This window comes from Carassius carassius, chromosome 8, assembly GCF_963082965.1.
Source record: "Carassius carassius chromosome 8, fCarCar2.1, whole genome shotgun sequence".
Taxonomy (NCBI): Eukaryota; Metazoa; Chordata; class Actinopteri; order Cypriniformes; family Cyprinidae; genus Carassius; species Carassius carassius.
In genome coordinates this window covers 32,570,221-32,595,924 of record NC_081762.1, presented here as the reverse complement: position 1 = coordinate 32,595,924, position 25,704 = coordinate 32,570,221, and the positions used below count along the sequence as shown (strand labels likewise).

At 45.0% G+C, this 25,704-nt stretch overlaps 5 non-coding genes across 5 annotated transcripts; 2 read left to right on the top strand and 3 right to left on the bottom strand.

Moving 5' to 3' along the window:
- The first annotated feature begins 258 nt into the window (after window positions 1-258).
- Window positions 259-331, top strand: trnaf-gaa (transfer RNA phenylalanine (anticodon GAA)). Its single transcript has one exon. It is a non-coding gene; the product is annotated as a tRNA-Phe (tRNA).
- A 135-nt stretch (window positions 332-466) lies between these two features.
- Window positions 467-538, top strand: trnaq-uug (transfer RNA glutamine (anticodon UUG)). The gene has a single exon. It is a non-coding gene; the product is annotated as a tRNA-Gln (tRNA).
- Window positions 539-5,246: 4,708 nt separating this feature from the next.
- Window positions 5,247-5,318, bottom strand: trnaq-uug (transfer RNA glutamine (anticodon UUG)). The gene has a single exon. It is a non-coding gene; the product is annotated as a tRNA-Gln (tRNA).
- A 135-nt stretch (window positions 5,319-5,453) lies between these two features.
- trnaf-gaa (transfer RNA phenylalanine (anticodon GAA)) lies at window positions 5,454-5,526 on the bottom strand. Its single transcript has one exon. It is a non-coding gene; the product is annotated as a tRNA-Phe (tRNA).
- Window positions 5,527-14,824: 9,298 nt separating this feature from the next.
- Window positions 14,825-14,898, bottom strand: trnai-aau (transfer RNA isoleucine (anticodon AAU)). Its single transcript has one exon. It is a non-coding gene; the product is annotated as a tRNA-Ile (tRNA).
- Between the last annotated feature and the right edge of the window lie 10,806 nt (window positions 14,899-25,704).

The window sequence follows — 25,704 nt, the reverse complement described above, 5'->3', positions numbered from 1 at the left end:
GAAGCTTTATTGTCTCATTGCATTCACAAACATTATAGCTGGTTTTTTTCAATCAGGCAGACACTAATGGCTAAGCCAGGCCGGTTAGCTCAGCTGATTAGTGCGTGGTGCTAATAATGCCTAGGTCGCGGGTTCGATCCCCGCACTGGCCAGCTGTTTTTATTGTCTGGGGGCTCATCTCTGCTCTGCTCTTCAGCTCCGACAAAGAGTAGGGTGATCTCACTGAAATCCCTGCTTGCTAAGCAGAGGTTTGTTGTAGCCGAAATAGTTCAGTTGGGAGAGTGTTAGACTGAAGATCTAAAGGTCCCTGGCTCGATCCCGGGTTTTGGCAACATCTCCCACACTTTTCCCTTTTTTGAGGCGGGCCATTGACCAAAAATCACTGGGTTCCAACCTCTCTGTATAACTGCTTCCCCACAGCCAGAGAGCTATCTGTTTCCAAGTTGGCCTCCAACCAAGCAGTTGTGGTTCCATGGTGTAATGGTCAGCACTCTGGGCTTTGAATCCAGCGATCTGAGTTCGAATCTCGGTGGAGCCTGTGTGCTTTCTTGCCGCAGGAAAAGATAAAACAGCACTAGTTTGGCAATGGTGCCAGTGTTTGTGGCCCTGTGAGCAACAGCTGCACCAGTTAAGGTTCCATGGTGTAATGGTTAGCACTCTGGACTCTGAATCAAGTGATTTATGTTCAAATCTCCGTGGGACCTATTTTGCCACCAGTTTGCGCAGGACAATGTCTGAAATACTTTTCGCCACCTTTTATTCCAAAAAAATTAACTAACGTAGAGAGTGTGGCCGCATTACATCGATGCTCAGTCTGTCTCTTTAGGGCAGTGGTTCTCAAACCTGTCCTGGAGGCACCCCTGCCCTTCCCCTTTTTTTTTGTCTCCCTTATTAGACACACCCAAATGCGGTCTCTACTAATGAGCTGATGATTTGAAACAGGTGTGTTAGATGAGGGAAACATTCAAAATGTGAAGGGCAGGGGTGCCTCCAGGACAGGTTTGAAAACCACTGCTTTAGGGAACTGTGCGTAAAATGGCACTGTTTTGCAACCAATTTGCACAGGACCATGTCTGAAATACTTTTTGGCAGCTGTGAGCCCAAAAAAAGCTAACGTGGGAGTGTGGCAGCATTGCGTCAACGCTCAGTCGGTCTCTTTAGGGCAATGGTTTTCAAACCTTTCCTGGAGGCACCACTGCCCTGGGGCCTCATTTATAAAGCGTGCGTACGCACAAAACGGGGCTGGAAACGTACGTACGCCAGTTCCCACGCAAAGGTTGTGATCTATAAAAAACAAACTTGACGGGAGAATGTGCGCACCTTTAAGCAAACTTTGAGCCGTGCGTACGCACATTCTGGAGACAAAGGGAATTGGCGACACCGATGGTGAGGTCGTGAACTGAAGTTAGATTGTAGAAAATAAATGTGAGAAGAACGATTATAAGAATGAATGACATTTAATTTTCACTCCATTTCATACGTTATATCCACATTATCATGAAGATTAAATCCAACAGTGTTATTTGTGCCGATTGTTTTAGGCTATATACATCTAGTAAAATCCAAACGTAATGCAAAATGTATTAAAAGTAAAATAAAATAATAATCAGCGCTGCCTTACAGTCACATTGTCCACAACGGGAGCACAGGAGGACATGGCGCGATACATGTGATAGCCTACAGAATAGCATGAAATACCCTTTTATTAGAGAACTGCAGAACACAGTGTATAAAGGAAATATTTTCCTTAATGTACATAGCCTATATCATAAAATGTCAAAGTCTGCAAATACAGTCATGAAGCACAATCGCTACTCATCATCGGTCCTAACTATTACGGTGTTCATTACAAAACCGTCAAGAAGCATGTGTTCACTATAACATTTTCGTCTTAAATTTTCGCCCACAAATTAATTAAGTGATTTTGTCAAGGTGTTAACGATCAGTCTATTTGCTAGAAACATATAAATTCTCCGGTGACCCGGGTATGTAATGCTTCATGATGGCACTCCTGGCACTGTTGGAGGATTACGCTAATGGCAGAATAAGGAGAGAACGAGTTTTCAGGGACCATGATGATTTCCTGGCCCATGATGATGACTGGCTAATAAGCCGATTTAGATTCCCTAGAGCTGTGCTCTTGGATCTATGTGCTGAATTGGGTCCAGTATTAGAGAGGGCAACACGCCGGAACCATGCCATCCCAGTCCAAATACAAGTCCTCACCACTCTGGGGTTGTTGGCAACCGGCTGTTTCCAGCGGGAATTGGCAGACAGGTAAATTAATAATATAAAAAAACTATAAGTAATCCTCAAATTTGTCTCTAAGACCTTTTTGTATATGAAATAATTCTATTGGAATCTATCATCTCACCCTATAGGTCTGGTATATCACAGCCGTCCCTGAGTGCCATAATATCTGTCGTTTTAAATGGTATACTTAATATGGTTAGTCGATACATCAGGTTCCCCTACACTGTGCGAGAACAGGCCGAAATTAAAACGCAATTTGCAGCAATGTCTGGTTTCCCAAATGTAATCGGCGCAATTGACTGCACTCATGTTGCTATAAGGGCACCATCTGAAAATGAATTTGCTTATGTTAATAGAAAGCATGTGCATTCTATTAATGTGCAAATCATATGTGACTCCAACATGACCCTCACAAACATTGTGGCACGCTGGCCTGGTTCAACACATGATTCCTTTATCTTGACACATAGCAGTGTAGGGAACAGACTAAATGCAGGCGCAGTACGTGATGGCTGGCTTCTTGGTGAGTTTAACAATATTAAAAAGTAGAAACTGTAACAATTTTGTTTTTAATATAATTATAACCTGCAGGCGACAGTGGCTACCCCCTGAGACGCTGGCTCCTCACCCCATTTTTAAACCCGCAGAGGAAACTCATTATAACGAGGTCCACTCTCGTGCCCGCGCAGTTGTGGATCGTGCCATCGGCATCCTGAAATGCAGATGGCGTGCTCTGGATGCCTCGGGTGGCAGACTTTTATACCATCCAGCAAAAGTGTGCAAGATTGTCAGGGCGTGTGGTGTTTTGCACAATATAGCACTGAGAAACGGTATTCCTCTCCCTCCTGATCTCCCTCTACCCCAGCATTACGACCCCGAGCCACAGCCCCCTGGCCGACAAGAGGGATATCAACGAGGTGCAAGAATCCGTGAGGATGTCATGCGGCGTTTGTAAAGAAAGACAAAACTCAAGGTTCATGTTTTAACTGCATCTTTTAATGATTGTGCAATTTCTTGCATCACTTCTCTCATCTGCCGTAGCTCATCTGCAACCCTGTTGACAGCGTTTATTGTCTCTCGCTGTAACTGCAGGACTGCGTCAGTGAGTACCCGACCACTTTTGGACGTGCCAGACGCAGAAGGGGCACTGCTTTGAGCCGGACGCTGTGCATCTGCATCTGAGAACCCCTCACCCTGAACCTCCTGTTCATTTACAGCTTCAGACTCCGGAAGGACTGGAGGACAAACAATTGGCAACATTTATCCATTTATCACCCCACACACTCAAATGTACAGCGTTAATGATTAAAAATCGGTTTAACCTTGCTCCTCTGTGGTTTCAGTCACGTCAGTGTCTCCCTCCTTTTCCGACACAATACCACACACGCTGACCTCCCCAATTATAGCCGCGATTTTGCTGTCCACTGATGTGAGATCAGCTGTACATGGGCCCCCACCAGTTGCAGCCACGCTCTGGCGGTGGGAGGACAGTTTTCTCTTTGCCTCCACCTTGAATGAATGAGAATCTTTATTTCACATATTTTGCATACTGTAAGCACATGTAAATAAAACTTTTTGAAAATCAATATTGCTATTTATATAGGTATATAGCCTAATAAAACACAAATGTAACATGTTGGTAAAAAAAAAATTTGTATACCTTCAGGTCGGACCATTTTTTCTTTAATTCTGCAACTGTCCGTTCTGTCCCACTGACACAATTGACGGCAGAAGCAATACTTTGCCACTCGCACTGCTTCTTTTTATTAGTGACCCCACTGCTGTGGCCACCAAATAACACAGTTTTCCGAGCCTCCACCTCCCCTACAAGTGTTTCAATCTCAGTATCTGAGAAATTACGTTTTTTTCCTCTTTTCTCACCTGTCGCCATTATTAAAATTAGGCTAACAGAAATGCACGTTTTCACTTTCTTGGATTAATTAATTGGCGGGTCGCATGCCAGTTTTCCAGGTATATATGGGATTCCACTCTCATTTACATGCTGATCAGCAATCATGAGGTGATTTGCATTGACTATTTATGGTTAAAAATGGGCGTGTACAGGGCGGGATATGAGGCTGGTTCACGTACGCACATCTGCGGGTGATCTGTGATTTATAAAGGGAACATTGCTTACAGGTGTGCGTACGCACGGTTTTATAAATCGGAATATTTTTTGGCGTACGCCATTTTTGGCTTTTGGGCGCACGTAAACTTTTAGTAAAGATCCTACGCATAGTTTTATAAATGAGACCCCAGCTCATTAGTAGAGACTGCAAGACCTGATTCGGGTGTGTCTAATAAGGGAGACATACAAAATGTTCAGGGCAGGGGTGCCTCCAGGAAAGGTTTGAAAACCATTGCCCTAAAGAGACCGACTGAGCATTGACGCAATGCTGCCACACTCCCACGTTAGCTTTTTTTGGGCTCATAGCTACCAAAAAGTATTTCAGACATGGTCCTGTACAAATTGGTTGCAAAACAGTGCCATTTTACGCACAGTTCCCTAAAGCAGTGGTTTTCAAACCTGTCCTGGAGGCACCCCTGCCCTTCATATTTTGAATGTTTCCCTCATCTAACACACCTGTTTCAAATCATCAGCTCATTAGTAGAGACCGTGAGACCTTATTTGGGTGTGTCTAATAAGGGAGACAATAAAAATGTGCAGGGCAGGGTGCCTCCAGGACAGGTTTGAGAACCACTGCCCTAAAGAGACAGACTGAGCATCGATGCAATGCGGCCACACTCTCTACGTTAGTTAATTTTTTGGGACTAAAAGGTGCCGAAAAGTATTTCAGACATTGTCCTGCGCAAACTGGTGGCAAAATAGGTCCCACCGAGATTTGAACTCGGATCACTGGATTCAGAGTCCAGAGTTCTAACCATTACACCATGGAACCTTAACTGGTGCAGCTGTTGCTCACAGGGCCACAAACACTGGCACCATCGCCAAACTAGTGCTGTTTTATCTTTTCCAGTGGCAAGAAACACACAGGCTCCACCGAGATTCGATCTCAGATCGCTGGATTCAAAGCCCAGAGTGCTGACCATTACACCATGGAACCGAAACTGATTGGTTGGAGGCCAACTTGGAAACAGATAGCTCTCTGGCTGTGGGGAAGCAGTTATACAGAGAGGTTGGAACCCAGTGATTTTTGGTCAATGGCCCTCCTCAAAAAAGGGAAAAGTGTGGGAGATGTTGCCGAAACCCGGAATCGAACCAGAGACCTTTAGATCTTCAGTCTAACGCTCTCCCAACTGAGCTATTTTGGCTACAACAAACCTCTGCTTAGCAAGCAGGGATTTCAGTGAGATCACCCTACTCTTTGTCAGAGCTGAAGAGCAGATCAGAGATGAGCCCCCAGACAATAAAAACAGCTGGCCAATACGGGGATCGAACCCACGACCTTGGAGTTATAGCACCACGCTCTAACCAGCTGAGCTAACTTAGCCCTCCGTGTCTGCCTGATTGGAAAAAACCTGCCATAATGTTTGTGAATGCAATGAGACAATAAAGCTTAACGTTTTAACCTGAACAAGGGCTCGTCCAGGATTTGAAACCGGGACCTTTCGCACCCAAAGCGAGAATCATACCCCTAGACCAACGAGCCTTCTTGCCCAAAGCCAAGAAAAAAGAGCTATTTCAGCATCAACAAAAGAAGGAACATGAACTAATGTGGAAGCAATCAAAGTCCTCGAGACAGTGTGAAAGGCTAACGAATGCAAGTTGGCCTCTTAATTGACCTAAAAATGGGGCTGTATCTAACATGTAGAGGGATGTTAGGGAGGACAGCTGAAACGGTCAGATGTCACTTAGACCAGCGGGTCTCAATTCCAGTCCCGGAAGGGAGGAGGCCAACTTGGAAACAGATAGCTCTCTGGCTGTGGGGAAGCAGTTATACCTGTTCCTCTGGGTGTAACGGGACACAGAAGCAGCAGCGCTGGAGCAGGCGCTGGAGCAGGCGGAGCTGGGCCTGGACCGGATGTCAAAGCACCAGAAGATGGAATCACCATCGACACAGTCATGTCTGGGTTAAGGACTAGTGTGCCTAACAATGACCCAGGTGCTGAAATGGGCTGCACAACTCCTGCTGCTGTGGGGACGGGTGCGATAGGGCACTCCCTTTTGGCAGAAGTGGGCCGGCGACCCGGTCGCAGAATTGGAGCCTGTCCTTCTCGATTTGGCGGAAGGATAAATTGATGTTTTGGGCCTGATGTTGATGGCACGTCATCCAATTTTTCCCTCGGCAGAGGAAGCTGCGTATCAGCCACATCAATTGGGTCAGATGGAGTCAGTCCCTGGGCGAGGACACTCATTTCCTGATTCTTCTGCTGCCGTTGAAACCTGAAAGTAAATTACTTGTAAAATATATATATATATGTGTGTGTGTGTGTGTGTGTGTGTACAGAAGTATTCAGTTCCCTTGAACCAAATAATGTGCCTTGCTTACCACTGAATGAGTGTCCTCTGGTTCAGCTCAAACAGCTGGATCATTGTTTCATCCATCAGCCTTCGACTGTTAAGCACTAGGTCTCGGATGTGGTGGTAATCTGAAAGGATTTTAGACCACCTGGGGGTGCAAACTCCAGCCTTCTTGGTCGGTGACTTGTGTAAAGCACACAGCTTCATACAAATGGCCTCAACCAAGCGGCTGGTGCTGGGCCACTGTGCTGGACCCCCAGGATGTCCAATCAGACACCGTTTCACACTCTCCACACCCGGTGTGACTCCGGACCGCTTCGGTGCCTTAAAGCGCCCATGTGTCAGCTGAGGCTGATGTCGAGGCTGATAGTTGACCCGCTGTTTATCAACATCAGGGAGAACTGTCCACAGCTGGATGGCCTCTGTCACCTGCAGGTCGGTGAGGTAAGGAGCCTCACGAAGACCCACCAGGAAACCAGCCAGATCCTGGACCTTGTCCCACCCAGCGATGCCATCAGGTCCAATGACTGCTCCCTAGTAAATGCAGATTAGTGTTAATATACACTTCCAGTTTTTTACATTTTTTAAAGAATTCTGCTCAACAAGCCTGCATTTATTTTATTCAAATACAACAAAAGCCATTATATTGTGAAATAATTTTACTATTTAAAATAAAAATGCTTTCTATTTGAATATAGTTTAAAGTGTAAGTTATTTCTGTGATGCACAGCTGTATTTTTAGCATCATTCAGATATCCTGATTTGTTGTTCTAGAAACCTTTTTTTATTGATATTATTATCAATATTTAGAACAGTTGTGTACATTTTGTTCAAGATTCTTTGATGAATAGAAGGATCAAAGATAAGAGTTTATCTGTAATAAAAAGCTTTTTTAACATTATACACTATACCATCCAAAAGTGTGGAGTCAGAACATTTAAATCATTATATATTTAGTATTAAATTATAGAAATTAATACTTTTATTTAGCAAGGACGCATTAAATAAATGATAAAGACATTTATAATGTTACAATATATACTGAACTTTCTATTCATCAAAGAAACCTAAACAAAAAATCTCTAGGAGCTATTTTTAACCTAATAATAATAATAATAATAATATAGCACCCGGCACCCGGTTTTTTTTAGCAGCAAATTGGAATGATTTCTGAAGTATCGTGTGCCCTGAGTAATGATGCTAAAATTCAGCATTGAAATCACAAGACTGAATTACTTTTTTAAATATATTCAAATGGATAGCAGTTATTTTAAATAGTAAAAATATTTCAAAATATTACTGCTTTTGTTGTATTTTGAATCAAATAAATGCAGGCTTAAAAAAAAACACCTTGCTTGTAGTGTATTTGGAATAAAACGAGACTGAAACAAAATAAAGCCCTTAGAGTGTCTTACCTGAGCCTCGCCGGAGACACTGCTTCCAGTGTCAGATGGCTGTGACAGCACTGAAGAGGCAGGGGCGAGATGCTGTCCCTCTCCTCCAGATGATGTGGACGGCTCAGCCAGTGATGCTGGGGACTGAGGCAGAGGCAAAGATGAGGGGCTGTTTCTGAGATCACGGCAGGGGTCATCCTCATACAGCACTGGAACTGTGATGTCCTCCATGCTCTCTTGCTCAAACCCCTCATCTAGCAGGTCCTGATCATCAACCTCCTCCACCAGCCGGTCTTCCTCCTCTGGGTTCTGGAGCACTGGAGTCAGTGTTTTGCCAGTCTGGCTGTAAAGGTACTCGATTCCCAGCAATTCACCTACAATAATAAAATAATGAAAAAAGAAAAAAAGTGCTCTTAATAATTTATCAAGTACATTGGAGTCTAAATAGATAACTTAATAGAATATTGCAAAAGAACAAATTAAATTTCTTACCTGTATATGCTCCAGGAGGGCGATAGCGCTCATCCCAGGGCTTCCCAAAGACTATTCGGCTAAGCCGGTCCACAGCCTCTCTCATGGCACTGCCATATGTCCGAATGGAGGACGCCCGTTTTATGGCATCTTCCATTCGGTCATCATTCCAACGCATCAAGCCCTCAAGGAGATAGGCCTGAAAATGCGCATCGCTGGCACTGGTTCCTAAAAGTTAAATAATATTAAAAAATATATAAAAAAGGGTTTTATATGTCACATATGTACAATATATGTACTACACATAAGGTGCTCTGAAGTAACTTGTATACTACATTTAATAGAGTTGTGTAACTAAATTAAAAATGATTGTCACTTATTCCTGTATTACTAGTGACTTGTTAGTCAAGACAGCTTTGTCAATGCTAATGACATTAAAAAGTAATTGTAATGTAGAGTGTGACATTTATTAATGCGGCATTACTTTAAAGTGATGGAAGCAGTTACAGTGCTTATATTTTCTACAGAAAAATAATAATCCATGTGCATGTAATACCTGGAATAAAACGGTTCAGGTGGAGGTGGAACGACTCCAAGGAGGTAGAGCCACGAGCACACCTGTAGCAGCACAGCTCCACGCTGCCTTTCTTCAGTGTCCCTGTCTTCATGTACAGCGGAAAGTCCTCTGGGTCTTGTATACACTGGACGTGCTTGCGCTGTTCCTTCCATATCTGCTGGATCCGTTCGTGGTCCAGCAGAGGAACTCCCAGGGGGTCCTTCCCATCCGCACTGTCAAAATGATCAATCAGTGACCCAATCAATCTGGCGGTCTCCTCCACCCCCCTGGTCCTCCTCCGGCAGTGCAGTGCCAACTCCCTCCGGGTAATGCGAGCACTGACCGCCTTTTCTGAGATGTGGCCAGTCTTCTTTGCCGCCAGGTCACTCTCTTTTGCAGAGCGAAGAGCAGCCACATCCTCTGGATCCCACTGAAAGATGCACGTGGACAGACGTGCCATGAAGATCCCGTAGAGTGGATGAGCCTCTGTCGTGACACCTGCAGCAAATCGCCGCATGAAGTGCCAGATGTCGAGGCGCACTACAAGCTCATCCCACTCCGAAAACATGATCTTCGCCCGCGATTGGCCATACTGACTGCAGCAGTCCCTGTCCACGTACATCACTTTTGGGGCTGCCTCTCCTGCCTCTCGGTAGCGTTTCATCAGACCAGCTGCCATGGAGTCCAGTCCATGTCCCTCGGCAGCTGTCAGCACAGAGACAAGGACCTGGCCGTGTTCATTTCCGATATTTGTGCACCAGGCAGCTGTTCCTGAAGCAGCACCGGCAAGTTTCTTTGTGACCTATTGGGAAAAATAAAAGATGTGCTCTTTATGTACGCACATCACAAACATATCCATATCTGGCAAATTTCTGGATATAAACAGGGCTTTGATACCTTTTTTGTCGAATCCATCTTTAGAACACAGCCAAAGACAGATGTTAATTGTTAATAGATGTTAACACGGCTAACAGCCACTTAGGTTTAGGCAGGGCAGGTAAAAGTGGAGGATCAGCAAACACAGGAGGCTGCACAATGGAGGACCTTGTGAATGGTTCGCAGACAGTCAGGTACTGCAAGACACGCTGTGTCCATGCCTCACTGTGCTGTTCCATCAGCTTCCTGTAAAGCTGAGTCACACTGTTGCCCAGTGTCCTCTCCCTCATCATCCTCAGCACCCGGTTGTCACATGAGTATCTAAGGAAACAACAGTATAATCATGCAAATGCTTTAGTTGGTAAAAAATAACCCATATAAAAGCACCTAATAATGAATGATTGTCATTATGAATTACCTGTATGTCAGCAAAGCTGGAAACTGACTGCGGTGGCCCATATCCACCTGTCCTAGGATGTCCTCAGACCAGGCAGGATATTTCTTTTTGCAGCGTTTGCACTCCAGATACTCAGTGGCAAGGTCATACCACCCGTCGATGTCCAAGACCTTACGCACGGTACGGTAAATTCCTGCCGCTGTTAGTCTGTGCTTACCACAGTCTGGGCGAACACAGACAAGAGGAAATAACCACATCTTCAGCGGCATCCATAAGAAAAGGGGCCAGAAGAAGAGGTCAGGTGAGGCAGGGGGCTGATTGTTTATTAAAGGGGGCTGAGGAGGATACCACCAAAGTTTCAGCTGGGACACTAGTTCTGACTTGCCGGTTCGTGGGTTGGCCTTAAATAGTGTGTTCCGGATCCACTCATGCTGGAAAGGTGGAAGTTGATCTTTCCAGTGACTTGGAAGCTCAGCTGGTGGCTGGTGATGTGAAGGAGCTGGTGCCTTGGCAGTTTCCACTGATGGAGATGGACCAGCACAGTCCTCTGAGTGAATAGTAAAAAAAAATCAATAAGGATGACTGTTGCATTTGATAGTAATATGCCATAAATGCAGTGGACAAACAGCCTGCAAAGCACAATTTTTGGACAAGTATTCATAATTATTATGTTATATTTAGGAACGAGAGTGAAGAAAGTGGTACTAGTGTTAAGGAAGCAAAGAACACAGCATACACTATATTAATTTAAGGAGAATGGAATCAGTGCAGCTCACTGAGAATGAGGATCAGATGGAATGGAGGAAGGAAAATGTGGTGTGATGAATTAAGTGTAAAGCAACGAAGCCCACGGACATGAAGCATACACACAGATAGAGTAGGGAAAAACTGTTCCTCTAATCATTAGAACAATGAATCTCAACCATCCTGTCTGCTCAGGGAGAGCTGAAGAGTGTGTGAGAAGAGCAAGCGGTGTGAAAAAGTTATCTGGTGATTATCTAACAACGGGTAAGTTCGGAAACGCAAATAAATACACTGACACCTTGGAACATCCTTACGTTTTGAAGAAGTGCACTCAAAGAAAGCATCCCGCTTGAGGCATGATATGATATAATTCTGTATTGTAAACAAAACATATTTTAAAATGTTGATTATTTTCCCCCAAGAAATAACGCTTCTCAGTGTGTTTTCACAAAACATTCTTGTAATATGTGCATTTGTGTCATATGCCACACCTGTATTTAGCTGTCCTTCACATTGTGATGCAGCAAATACCAGCTCCTCATCGTCATCTTCAGCAGTGGGAATGGACTTGCCTGGAGCACAAATGTTAAAACTATCATTGTGAACAATACACAGAGACAAACATATGTAAGATGGTGCTTACTTACCAGTAGCGAAAAGCTGCATGGGGGGCAAATGTTTGGCTGGGGGTTCTGCTGCTGGAGGAGGTAAAGTGCACTGCAATAATGGATCTGGAAACGGCAAGTAGACAAGTTTGCCATAATGATAAATTAATATATGTAGAAATGCTGTAGGTAAAATTCTATATTCACACTCCTACTCACAGGCTTTAACTGGTGACGTGAGTTTTTTTGCCAGCTGTGAAGGCGACAAATTTTTGCCACGTGCCAACAGCGCTTTCACAGTTGCGGTCTTCTGTACACCAGTTTGGATAGCTGCAGGTGGAGGTGCAGTGGTTGCAGAAACACTGGAGGTTGCAGCGTGAGGTGCAGGCTGACGTACGCTGGTGCCCACAGCAGAAGCCCGTCTTTTCAGGACATATGTCTTGAAAATGGCCATGTTGGTTTTGGGCCTGGCATCTGCCTTAACGAGGTACCTGATGAGGGCTTGAGCCTCCTTGCTCTGGTCCTCATAAACATCTTTCATGGACCGGCCCTGGAAGTCACCAAACTCCACCATCAAGCAGCCCTGGTCTCCAGTTGCCCGGGCTTCTGTCTGCATTTCCTGCTTCCTCTGATACTTCTCCACTTCTTCTGCCATCTCTAATTTGAGAAGTGTACTGTAGGAACAGTTGTTTATTTTCTGACAGGGGTGTTGTCTGCGCCGTCTCATTGGAAATGCTGAGCACCTAATACACGGCATACCCCAGAGAGTTTTCCAGGAGCCATCTAAATCTCTGGCCCTGGTACTTCCCAAACTGAAGTTTGCAGTGAGCCAGTACTAAAAACTGGTCACTGGGGTCTCCACCGTTTGTGCTGACAAAAGTACTGGCCTCTGACAGCACCTCCTCCTTAGGTTTGGCCCTTCCAGACTCCACATTTTCAAGGCGCCTCGCCTCCACCGAAGGTGCCATGAGGAGTCGGCTTGATGTTGCCGATTGCCGTTGAAAAGAGGGATATGCATACATTTTCTGAAATGAAAATCAGAAAAAGACTACTACCTTTTGCAATCTAAAAGACACCTGTATGTTAACTGTTTAACAATAATTTAACAAGCTACGCATAAACTATATTACTGTGGTAATAAACATGGCCATTACATAAACTGTCCTGAAGATGAGTTTTCTACAAAGGACAGGAATCCCTGACATATAAAATATGTAACGTCAATATGAAGTCTGAAATTTCCTTTTATTTTCAATGCTGTCATCTTAAACCATGATTACACACACACCAGTCTACAAAATATTACATTAAACATATCATACTTCAAATGTTGTCATCTTACCCCAGGGTTACACCAGGTGCTTTTACCTCTTAAAATCTCAGCCATTTTTCTGTGTTTTTAACTTTCTGGTCTACCTAAATTAAAATGAGCACTATTCCCACATACTTTGGCCCATATGGATACATTTGGCCTTTTTTTGTTTGTCTTTAGTTAAGACTCTCAATGTTTTTTTATAAAAAAAGTCATTATTATTACATTATTTTAGAAAATATCAATTATTTCTTGGTAAATGCAGTTTTCCATATCTCCACAACAATTTGGTAACGATTTTTACAATTAAAATGTGTGTGTGTTATTATGTGTTAATACCAAATATAAATGTAAATAGTTTAATCATTATTTTCATTCATAGGGCCCAGAAACCATGATTTCTTAGACCATAAACACATCATTGTTGACAGTAGCATAGCTTAATTAGCTGACGGTCGATAAATTTAACTTATCTGATCATTTATCATGTGAAAAGTTACAGGTTCACAGGTACTGAAGAAAGCATGAACTGTACATGCTAGCTAGCTATACTGACACGATTCATTTTCCAAAAATACACACTGTATATGAACAAATAATGACCAGTTTTCAATGAATGAAGTAATAGCCTTACCTTTAACAAAGATGACAACAACGGCGATTGGTCAAAAGGAGGCCACAGGAGAGAAACGCGATTGTTCAAAAGTAAGCCACAGGCGAAACGCGATTGGTCAAAAGTAAGCCACAGGTGAAACGCGATTGGTCAAAAGTAAGCCACAGGCGAAACGCGATTGGCTCATGTGGGCTTACTTTGTGCTTACTTTGGCTCAGTCGGTGGGAAGCAGTGGGCGCAAGCGAGAGGTAGCGGGATCGATGCCTGCATTCTCCTAGTTGGCTCCTGCCCTTTTACTCACACATCCCTAGATCAGTGGTTTTCAATCCTGTACTGGAGGCATCGCTGTCCTGCACATTTCGCATTTCCCCTCATCTAACACACCTGTTTCAAATCATCAGCTCATTAGTAGAGACTGCAAGACCTGATTTGGGTGTGTCTAATAAGGGAGACAATAAAAATGTGCAGGGCAGGGTGCCTCCAGGACAGGTTTGAGAACCACTGCCCTAAAGAGACAGACTAAGCATTGATGCAATGCGGCCACACTCTCTACGTTAGTTAATTTTTTTGAACTAAAAGGTGCCGAAAAGTATTTCAGACATTGTCCTGCGCAAACTGGTGGCAAAATAGGTCCCACCGAGATTTAAACTCAGATCACTGGATTCAGAGTCCAGAGTGCTAACCATTACACCATGGAACCTTAACTGGTGCAGCTGTTGCTCACAGGGCCACAAACACTGGCACCATCGCCAAACTAGTGCTGTTTTATCTTTTCCTGCGGCAAGAAAGCACACAGGCTTCACCGAGATTCGAACTCAGATCGCTGGATTCAAAGCCCAGAGTGCTGACCATTACACCATGGAACCGAAACTGCTTGGTTGAAGGCCAACTTGGAAACAGATAGCTCTCTGGCTGTGGGGAAGCAGTTATACAGAGAGGTTGGAACCCAGTGATTTTTGGTCAATGGCCTGCCTCAAAAAAGGGAAAAGTGTGGGAGATGTTGCCGAATCCCGGGATCAAACCAGGGACTTTTAGATCTTCAGTTTAACGCTCTCCCAACTGAGCTATTTCGGCTACAACAAACCTCTGCTTAGCAAGCAGGGATTTCAGTGAGATCACCCTTCTCTTTGTCGGAGCTGAAGAGCACAGCAGAGATGAGCCCCCAGACAATAAAAACAGCTGGCCAGTACGGGGATCGAATCCGCGACCTTGGCGTTATTAGCACCACGCTCTAACCAGCTGAGCTAACCGGCCTGGCTTAGCCATTAGTGTCTGCCTGATTAGCAAAAACCTGCGATAATGTTTGTGAATGCAATGAGACAATAAAGCTTCACGTTTTAACCTGAACAAGGGCTCGTCCGGGATTTGAACCTGGGACCTCTCGCACCCAAAGCGAGAATCATACCCCTAGACCAATGAGCATTCTTCTTCTGGTGAAATTAACCAAAATCCAACATTTTTTCTATGAATATTTTTACATTATAATGGGATATTCGGGGGATCCCTAGAGGGCGAGGGGCCTACCGTATGCGACCAACCACGAGTTCCTGGGTGGTCCGGGTCCTGAGTTATAACGGTTCAAATTCCAAATTTTGGGGGGCTGTAACTCGGACCCCCGGGGTCATAGGGACTTGGGGCTGGTGTCGTCGCATAGAGGGCCCCCTGGTCTGACTTTGTCCCGATTTTGGTGCAGCTTGGCCCCGTTTTGGCGGAGTTACAGCTTGGCAAAATGTGTGACATTTTGGTTAACATTCACCACGTGGTGAAATTAACCAAAATCCAACATTTTTTCTATGCATATTTCTCCAGTATAATGGGATAAAATTTACAAAAATTGATTCCTCTGAGTGCCCTACATACAGTAGAGGTGTTTTCTTTAATAATATAACACCAGGAGTGAAGACAGCTTTCTTTTTCGGGGACCTAAAACGTCCTGTAAGTAGCCTGTCTTGATGACGAGCAGCATACACTACCCTGTCTTTATGAAATTTGTCCAGGTTCTGCCAAAAACCCACAATGGTCGCAACTTGTTGGTTGGTAAGTGTGAGGCTTGTCTGTGTGCGCAGCTCCACCAGACACTCCACCAACGCATCCACCCGGTCCATTCCAGGAATGCAGTGCTCGTCAACAGCCTGGAAATATATAACTGTTGGTTAGGTATTTACATGCTGTTAAGTAAGTTTACTGCTTAATGGCAAATAACTAAATGAGTCACAATTCGTATAGAAAAGGAAATTTTACCATTGCTGAGGGTGTATCTAAAGGAGCCTGGACACTGAGCAGTGGTGGAGTCTGGACACTGGGCACTTGTGCAGCTACACTGGGCACTGGTGCAGCTGAAGGAGCCCGGACTCTGAGCAGTGGTGGAGCCTGGACACTGGGCACTGGTGCAGCTGAAGAAGCCCGGACTCGGAGCAGTGGTGGAGCCTGGACACTGGGCACTGGTGCAGCTGAAGAAGCCCGGACTCTGAGCAGTGGTGGAGCCTGGACACTGGGCACTGGTGCAGCTGAAGGAGCCCGGACTCTGAGCAGTGGTGGAGCCAGGACACTGGGCACTGGTGCAGCTACACTGGGCACTGGTGCAGCTGAAGGAGCCTGGACACTGGGCACTGGTGCAGCTACACTGGGCACTTGTGCAGCTGAAGGAGCCTGGACACTGGGCACTGGTGCAGCTACACCGGGCACTGGTGCAGCTGAAGGAGCCCGGACTCTGGGCAGTGGTGGAGCCTGGACACTGGCCACTGGTGCAGCTACACTGGGCACTGGTGCAGCTGAAGGAGCCTGGACACTGGGCACTGGTGGAGTCTGGACACTGGGCACTGGTGCAGCTACACTGGGCACTGGTGCAGCTGAAGGAGCCTGGACACTGGGCACTGGTGGAGTCTGGACACTGGGCACTGGTGCAGCTGAAGGAGCCTGGACACTGGGCACTGGTGCAGCTACACTGGGCACTGGTGCAGCTGAAGGAGCCTGGACAATGGGCACTGGTGCCGCTACACTGGGCACTTGTGCAGCTGAAGGAGCCTGGACACTGGGCCATGGTGGAGCCTGGACACTGGGCACTGGTGCAGCTACACTTGGCACTGGTGCAGCTGAAGGAGCCTGGACACTGGTGCAGCTACACTGGGCACTGGTGCAGCTGAAGGAGCCTGGACACTGGGCCATGGTGGAGTCTGGATACTGGGCACTGGTGCAGCTGAAGGAGCCTGGACACTGGGCACTGGTGGAGTCTGGACACTGGGCACAGGTGCAGCTATATTGGGCACTGGTGCAGCTGAAGGAGCCTGGACACTGGGAACTGGTGCAGCTGGTAGAACTGGTGGACCTGAAAGGACTAAGTCATCTGATGTCGCAAGATTTGCCACTGTGGCTTCCTCTCCAAAGAAATCAATGAAACCCTCATCCATTTCCACTTGCTCCTCCACATCTATCTCCTCCAGCAAATGAGAGGTCCTCTCAGAGGTAGGGCACTTGTCCTCCAGGGGCTGACTATTCTGCCTCAACAAGTACTGTACTCCAATGAGCTCTCCTGAGGAAATATTTGTAACAGAAAACGTTTTTAATGGAAATTATGCAGAAAGGTTTATTCAGAAATGCAGTAAATATTTTGTTGTCCACTTCTGTATGAACAATATATATCTAATTCAGAGGGTATCATAAAAAGACAGGATTACTCTATATTCTACTATGTATTTTATTTTCTCCCCTGAAACCTAGAACACAGAATAATGTACAAATATTCTGGTAGTATAATTTTTCTCTGATATGTCAAAATTACATTATTAATGTCCAAAAGCAATTGTAATTTTAACAAAAACATGCTACATCATGAGCTGCATTTATCAAAATATTTTTACCTGTGTATACTGCAGGTCGAGTGAAGCTTGGGACCAATTTCCTGCCATACAACTTATTGTAGTTCTCATTGACAGAGTAAACCAGCTCCCCTGTGTAAGAGCGCAGAGTTGAACCTTCATCTGCAACAGCAGCTTCAGCCCGGTCCTGATTCCAGCGTAATAAACCTTCCAGAAGATAAATCTGGAAGTTCAGGCTGTTTGCGCTGTTCCCTAGAAAAAGAAATAGAAAGCCAAATATTGCTTTGAGAAAATGCAAAACAGAAAATTTAATCTGCAAATATCTTGATAAACATGAATTAGTGGCAAAATGTGGTATATTCTGACATGACAAACCTGGAATAAATCTGCTTAGGTGGCAGTGAAATGATTCCAGGGATGTGGAGCCTCTGGCACAATGATAGGTTTTTAGAACCACCCCACCCTTGTTTGTAGTTCCAGTTTCAGTATAGAGCGGCACATTTGGAGGATCTTGGATACAGGTGACGTGCCGCCTCTGGACATTCCAGATGTGCTGCATTCTCACACTGTCAAGTAGTGGAACACCAAGAGCATCATTCCCCTTGCCACCCATGAGCTCTCTGATGAGCATATCAAGGAGGCGGATAGTGGTTTCTTCTCCTCGTGTTCTCCTCCTGCAGTGCTGGAGCAGCTCAGCTTTAGTTAAATGATGGTCCAGTTCTGCCTCCGTCAGTGTAGGCCAGCCCTGTTGGATGAGTTGCTCCCTTTTGGCCCGTCTCAGCAGAGTGAGATCCCCTGCATCCCACTCAAAAATACAGGATGACAGCCTAGCCATAAAAGTAGGGTACGACTGGTGGGCATCAGTGGTGCACCCTACTGCCAGACGTCGCATAAAATGCCAAATGTCTAGGCGGAAGATGACATCGGGCCAGCCGCTGAACCGCCTCTTCAATTTAGTCTCTCCCACTGTCTTGCAACAATCACAGTCCACATAAATGACAGTGGGAGGATCAACACCAGCACTCCGGTATCGCTCCATGAGCCCTGCAGCCATGTGGTCTAACCCAGCCCCTTCATTCGCAGTCAGGACACTCATCAGCACCTGACCTATCTCATTGCCCACTGAGGTAAGCCACTGTGCTGTGCCTTTCGCAGGCCCGCTCAACTTCTTGGTGATCTGAAAGAAACAATAAGCATAGCAAATAATACAACAGGCATCCAAATCAGTTACACTGAAAAAAATAAAGCTCTCTCGGTCTAAAAATACATTATAGATAAGGGTACAGTCAAGTAAGCAGCTTATCTGACCTTCTTAGTTGAATCCATTTTTAAAATTGATCCATACGTGGATGTTATGCTGGCCTTTATGTGATCGAGCCTGTTGAGAATGTCCTGACTGTATACAGTGAGGAGCCATTTGTAGCTGGGTACTGAAGCAAGTGGTGGTGGCTCCTGGAAGTGCACCGGATGCAGGCCACGATTATCAAAAAAGGCCACACACTCTGATGTGTACCGAAGCGCACGTTTCAACCACTCCTCACTGTGGTTCTCTCTCGGCTGGCCGATGATCCTCACTGGGCCATTCCCCATGCCCCTCTCACGCAGCAAGCGAAGAACCCGAATGTCACAGGCATACCTTGGAAAAAAGTATTCATTTAAGTATCTTATTGTAAGGTATCTAATTATTGTAGGAAATATTTATCAAAAAAGGTAGCACATAAGTTAAAATGACTGCAAAATAATTACTTGCGTGTGAGGATGACCCTGAATTCAGATCGATGGGCCAGGTCCAACTGCTGCAGCACAGCATGACTCCAGGACAGGTAGCTGGTTCTACACCTGGTGCAGATCAGGGTCTCTGTCACCAGGTTGCAGTATCTGTCAATGTCTAACACCTGTCGTACCCTCCTGTGCAGTCCACCACCACACAGCTGTTGCGTTGCACAGGCAGGGTTAGTACACTGGAGCCGCACCTTCCACAGCTTATATGGCACCCAGAGCAAGAGACGCTGTGAAAAAAACCTATCAGGTGTTGGAGCTTGGTGGTACAACAGGGCTGGTGGAGGGGGGTGATACCACAACTGTAGGTTTTCACGCAGCTCCAGCTTTCCCTTTGCACCAACCCTAAAAAGTGCTTCCGACACCCACTTCTGGTCTTGCTGTGGAATTGTCTGTGGCCACAGAAGGGGGAGATCTTCTGGCTGAGATGAGACCTGCTGATATTATCAAAAACACTGGTTTAAATAAAAGCTAAGAGAGCATTAAATGATGAAGACATCTATATATTTTGAATGAACAAAAGAAGGAACATGAACTAATGTGGAAGCAATCAAAGTCCTCGAGACAGTGTGAAAGGCTAACGAATGCAAGTTGGCCTCTTAATTGACCTAAAAATGGGGCTGTATCTAACATGTAGAGGGATGTTAGGGAGGACAGCTGAAACGGTCAGATGTCACTTAGACCAGCGGGTCTCAATTCCAGTCCTCGCGCCCCCTGCTCTTCACATTTTGTAAGTTTCTTGTATAGCTTCAGACATTTGTTCCATTCGAACGTAAGTGCCCTGAGAACTGGACATCACATGAAATCCCTCCGTGATTCAAGTTCAAAGCGTATGTATATGTTCAATTCATAGTGAGTAATACAGTGGTGTATCGAGGTATACAGAGGTAAATGATGTCACACTTCTCCATGGTAGGTAGCCTCCAAGGTAGCCTACATAATACAAGAATCCATACACATGCATACTTGCGTAACAAGACCGAGAAGGTCCTTAAACACAAAAGCTTAATCTATTTGTAAATTCGACAACATAATCTCGGCCAGTGCAAAGGAGCAAGCCCAGAGGAGGGACAGCCTCTTTGCATCAAACCCGTCGTTCCCAGCTATGCTCATCATTCTTGAAAGGCCAGGGGAATTAGCTCAAATGGTAGAGCGCTCGCTTAGCATGCGAGAGGTAGCGGGAGCGATGCCCGCATTCTCCAAGTTGGCTCCTGCCCTTTTACTCACACATCCCTAGATCAGTGGTTTTCAATCCTGTCCTGGAGGCATCCCTGCCCTGCACATTTCGCATTTCCCCTCATCTAACACACCTGTTTCAAATCATCAGCTCATTAGTAGAGACTGCAAGACCTGATTTGGGTGTGTCTAATAAGGGAGACATACAAAATGTTCAGTGCAGGGGTGCCTCCAAGAAAGGTTTGAAAACCATTGCCCTAAAGAGACCGACTGAGCGTTGACGCAATGCTGCCACACTCCCACGTTAGCTTTTTTTGGGCTCACAGCTGCCAAAAAGTATTTCAGACATGGTCCTGTGCAAATTGGTTGCAAAACAGTGCCATATTACGCACAGTTCCCTAAAACAGTGGTTTTCAAACCTGTCCTGGAGGCACCCCTGCCCTTCACATTTTGAATGTTTCCTCATCAAACACACCTGTTTCAAATCATCAGCTCATTAGTAGAGACCGCGAGACCTTATTTGGGTGTGTCTAATAAGGGAGACAATAAAAATGTGCAGGGCAGGGGTGCCTCCAGGACAGGTTTGAGAACCACTGCCCTAAAGAGACAGACTGAGCATCGATGCAATGCGGCCACACTCTCTACGTTAGTTAATTTTTTTGGACTATATATATATATATGTGTGTGTGTGTGTGTGTGTGTGTGTGTACAGAAGTATTCAGTTCCCTTGAACCAAATAATGTGCCTTGCTTACCACTGAATGAGTGTCCTCTGGTTCAGCTCAAACAGCTGGATCATTGTTTCATCCATCAGCCTTCGACTGTTAAGCACCAGGTCTCGGATGTGGTGGTAATCTGAAAGGATTTTAGACCACCTGGGGGTGCAAACTCCAGCCTTCTTGGTCGGTGACTTGTGTAAAGCACACAGCTTCATACAAATGGCCTCAACCAAGCGGCTGGTGCTGGGCCACTGTGCTGGACCCCCAGGATGTCCAATCAGACACCGTTTCACACTCTCCACACCCGGTGTGACTCCGGACCGCTTCGGTGCCTTAAAGCGCCCATGTGTCAGCTGAGGCTGATGTCGAGGCTGATAGTTGACCCGCTGTTTATCAACATCAGGGAGAGCTGTCCACAGCTGGATGGCCTCTGTCACCTGCAGGTCGGTGAGGTAAGGAGCCTCACGAAGACCCACCAGGAAACCAGCCAGATCCTGGACCTTGTCCCACCCAGCGATGCCATCAGGTCCAATGACTGCTCCCTAGTAAATGCAGATTAGTGTTAATATACACTTCCAGTCAAAAGCCTTTGAACAGAAATATTTTTTTACATTTTTTAAAGAATTCTGCTCAACAAGCCTGCATTTATTTTATTCAAATACAACAAAAGCCATTATATTGTGAAATAATTTTACTATTTAAAATAAAAATGCTTTCTATTTGAATATAGTTTAAAGTGTAAGTTATTTCTGTGATGCACAGCTGTATTTTCAGCATCATTCCTGAGTCTTCAGTGTCACATGATCTTCAGAAATCATTCAGATATCCTGATTTGTTGTTCTAGAAACCTTTTTTTATTGATATTATTATCATCAATATTTAGAACAGTTGTGTACATTTTGTTCAAGATTCTTTGATGAATAGAAGGATCCAAGATAAGAGTTTATCTGTAATAAAAAGCTTTTTTAACATTATACACTATACCATCCAAAAGTGTGGAGTCAGAACATTTAAATCATTATATATTTAGTATTAAATTATAGAAATTAATACTTTTATTTAGCAAGGACGCATTAAATAGATGATAAAGACATTTATAATGTTACAATATATACACTGAACTTTCTATTCAAAGAAACCTAAACAAAAAATCTCTAGAAGCTATTTTTAACCTAATAATAATAATAATATAGCACCCGGCACCCGTTTTTTTTAGCAGCAAATTGGAATAATTTCTGAAGAATCGTGTGCCCTGAGTAATGATGTTAAATTCAGCATTGAAATCACAAGACTGAATTACTTTTTTAAATATATTCAAATGGATAGCAGTTATTTTAAATAGTAAAAATATTTCAAAATATTACTGCTTTTGTTGTATTTTGAATCAAATAAATGCAGGCTTAAAAAAAAAACACCTTGCTTGTAGTGTATTTGGAATAAAACGAGACTGAAACAAAATAAAGCCCTTAGAGTGTCTTACCTGAGCCTCGCCGGAGACACTGCTTCCAGTGTCAGATGGCTGTGACAGCACTGAAGAGGCAGGGGCGAGATACTGTCCCTCTCCTCCAGATGATGTGGACGGCTCAGCCAGTGATGCTGGGGACTGAGGCAGAGGCAAAGATGAGGGGCTGTTTCTGAGATCACGGCAGGGGTCATCCTCATACAGCACTGGAAATGTGATGTCCTCCATGCTCTCTTCCTCAAACCCCTCATCCAGCAGGTCCTGATCATCAACCTCCTCCACCAGCCGGTCTTCCTCCTCTGGGTTCTGGAGCACTGGAGTCAGTGTTTTGCCAGTCTGGCTGTAAAGGTACTCGATTCCCAGCAATTCACCTACAATAATAAAATAATAAAAAAAGAAAAAAAGTGCTCTTAATAATTTATCAAGTACATTGGAGGCTAAATAGATAACTTAATAGAATATTGCAAAAGAACAAATTAAATTTCTTACCTGTATATGCTCCAGGAGGGCGATAGCGCTCATCCCAGGGCTTCCCAAAGACTGTTCGGCTAAGCCGGTCCACAGCCTCTCTCATGGCACTGCCATATGTCCGAATGGAGGACGCCCGTTTTATGGCATCTTCCATTCGGTCATCATTCCAACGCATCAAGCCCTCAAGGAGATAGGCCTGAAAATGCGCATCGCTGGCACTGGTTCCTAAAAGTTAAATAATATTAAAAAATATATAAAAAAGGGGTTTTATATGTCACATATGTACAATATATGTACTACACATAAGGTGCTCTGAAGTAACTTGTATACTACATTTAATAGAGTTGTGTAACTAAATAAAAAATGATTGTCACTTATTCCTGTATTACTAGTGACTTGTTAGTCAAGACAGCTTTGTCAATGCTAATGACATTAAAAAGTAATTGTAATGTAGAGTGTGACATTTATTAATGTGGCATTACTTTAAAGTGATGGAAGCAGTTACAGTGCTTATATTTTCTACAGAAAAATAATAATCCATATGCATGTAATACCTGGAATAAAACGGTTCAGGTGGAGGTGGAACGACTCCAAGGAGGTAGAGCCACGAGCACACCTGTAGCAGCACAGCTCCACGCTGCCTTTCTCCTCCACCCCCCTGGTCCTCCTCCGGCAGTGCAGTGCCAACTCCCTCCGGGTAATGCGAGCACTGACCGCCTTTTCTGAGATGTGGCCAGTCTTCTTTGCCGCCAGGTCACTCTCTTTTGCAGAGCGAAGAGCAGCCACATCCTCTGGATCCCACTGAAAGATGCACGTGGACAGACGTGCCATGAAGATCCCGTAGAGTGGATGAGCAGCAAATCTGGACACCTGCAGCAAATCACCGCATGAAGTGCCAGATGTCGAGGCGCACTACAAGCTCATCCCACTCCGAAAACATGATCTTCACCTGCGATTGGCCATACTGACTGCAGCAGTCCCTGTCCACGTAGATCACTTTTGGGGCTGCCTCTCCTGCCTCTCGGTAGCGTTTCATCAGACCAGCTGCCATGGAGTCCAGTCCATGTCCCTCGGCAGCTGTCAGCACAGAGACAAGGACCTGGCCGTGTTCATTTCCGACATTTGTGCACCAGGCAGCTGTTCCTGAAGCAGCACCGGCAAGTTTCTTTGTAACCTATTGGGAAAAATAAAAGATGTGCTCTTTATGTATGCACATCACACACATATCCATATTTGGCAAATTTCTGGATATAAACAGGGCTTTGATACCTTTTTTGTCGAATCCATCTTGAGAACACAGCCAAAGACAGATGTTAATTTGGCCTTGACCTCGTGCAGTCGCCCCAGAACATCCCTGGCATACACGGCTAACAGCCACTTAGGTTTAGGCAGGGCAGGTAAAAGTGGAGGATCAGCAAACACAGGAGGCTGCACAAGGGAGGACCTTGTGAATGGTTCGCAGGCAGTCAGGTACTGCAAGACACGCTGTGTCCATGCCTCACTGTGCTGTTCCATCAGTTTCCTGTAAAGCTGAGTCACACTGTTGCCCAGTGTCCTCTCCCTCATCATCCTCAGCACCCGGTTGTCACATGAGTATCTAAGGAAGCAACAGTATAATCATGCAAATGCTTTAGTTGGTAAAAAATAACCCATATAAAAGCACCTAATAATGAATGATTGTCATTATGAATTACCTGTATGTCAGCAAAGCTGGAAACTGACTGCGGTGGCCCATATCCAGCTGTCCTAGGATGTCCTCAGACCAGGCAGGATATTTCTTTTTGCAGCGTTTGCACTCCAGATACTCAGTGGCAAGGTCATACCACCCGTCGATGTCCAAGACCTTACGCACGGTACGGTAAATTCCTGCCGCTGTTAGTCTGTGCTTACCACAGTCTGGGCGAACCCAGACAAGAGGAAATAACCACATCTTCAGCGGCATCCATAAGAAAAGGGGCCGACAGAAGAAGAGGTCAGGTGAGGCAGGGGGCTGAGTGTTTATTAAAGGTGGCTGAGGAGGATACCACCAAAGTTTCAGCTGGGACACTAGTTCTGACTTGCCGGTTCGTGGGTTGGCCTTAAATAGTGTGTTCCGGATCCACTCATGCTGGAAAGGTGGAAGTTGATCTTTCCAGTGACTTGGAAGCTCAGCTGGTGGCTGGTGATGTGAAGGAGCTGGTGCCTTGGCAGTTTCCACTGATGGAGATGGACCAGCACAGTCCTCTGAGTGAATAGTAAAAAAAAAAACAATAAGGATGACTGTTGCATTTGATAGTAATATGCCATAAATGCAGCGCACAAACAGCCTGCAAAGCACAATTTTTGGACAAGTATTCATAATTATTATGTTATATTTAGGAACGAGAGTGAAGAAAGTGGTACTAGTGTTAAGGAAGCAAAGAAAACAGCATACACTATATTAATTTAAGGAGAATGGAATCAGTGCAGCTCACTGAGAATGAGGATCAGATGGAATGGAGGAAGGAAAATGTGGTGTGATGAATTAAGTGTAAAGCAACGAAGCCCACGGACATGAAGCATACACACAGATAGAGTAAGGAAAAACTGTTCCTCTAATCATTAGAACAATGAATCTCCACCATTCTGTCTGCTCAGGGAGAGCTGAAGAGTGTGTGAGA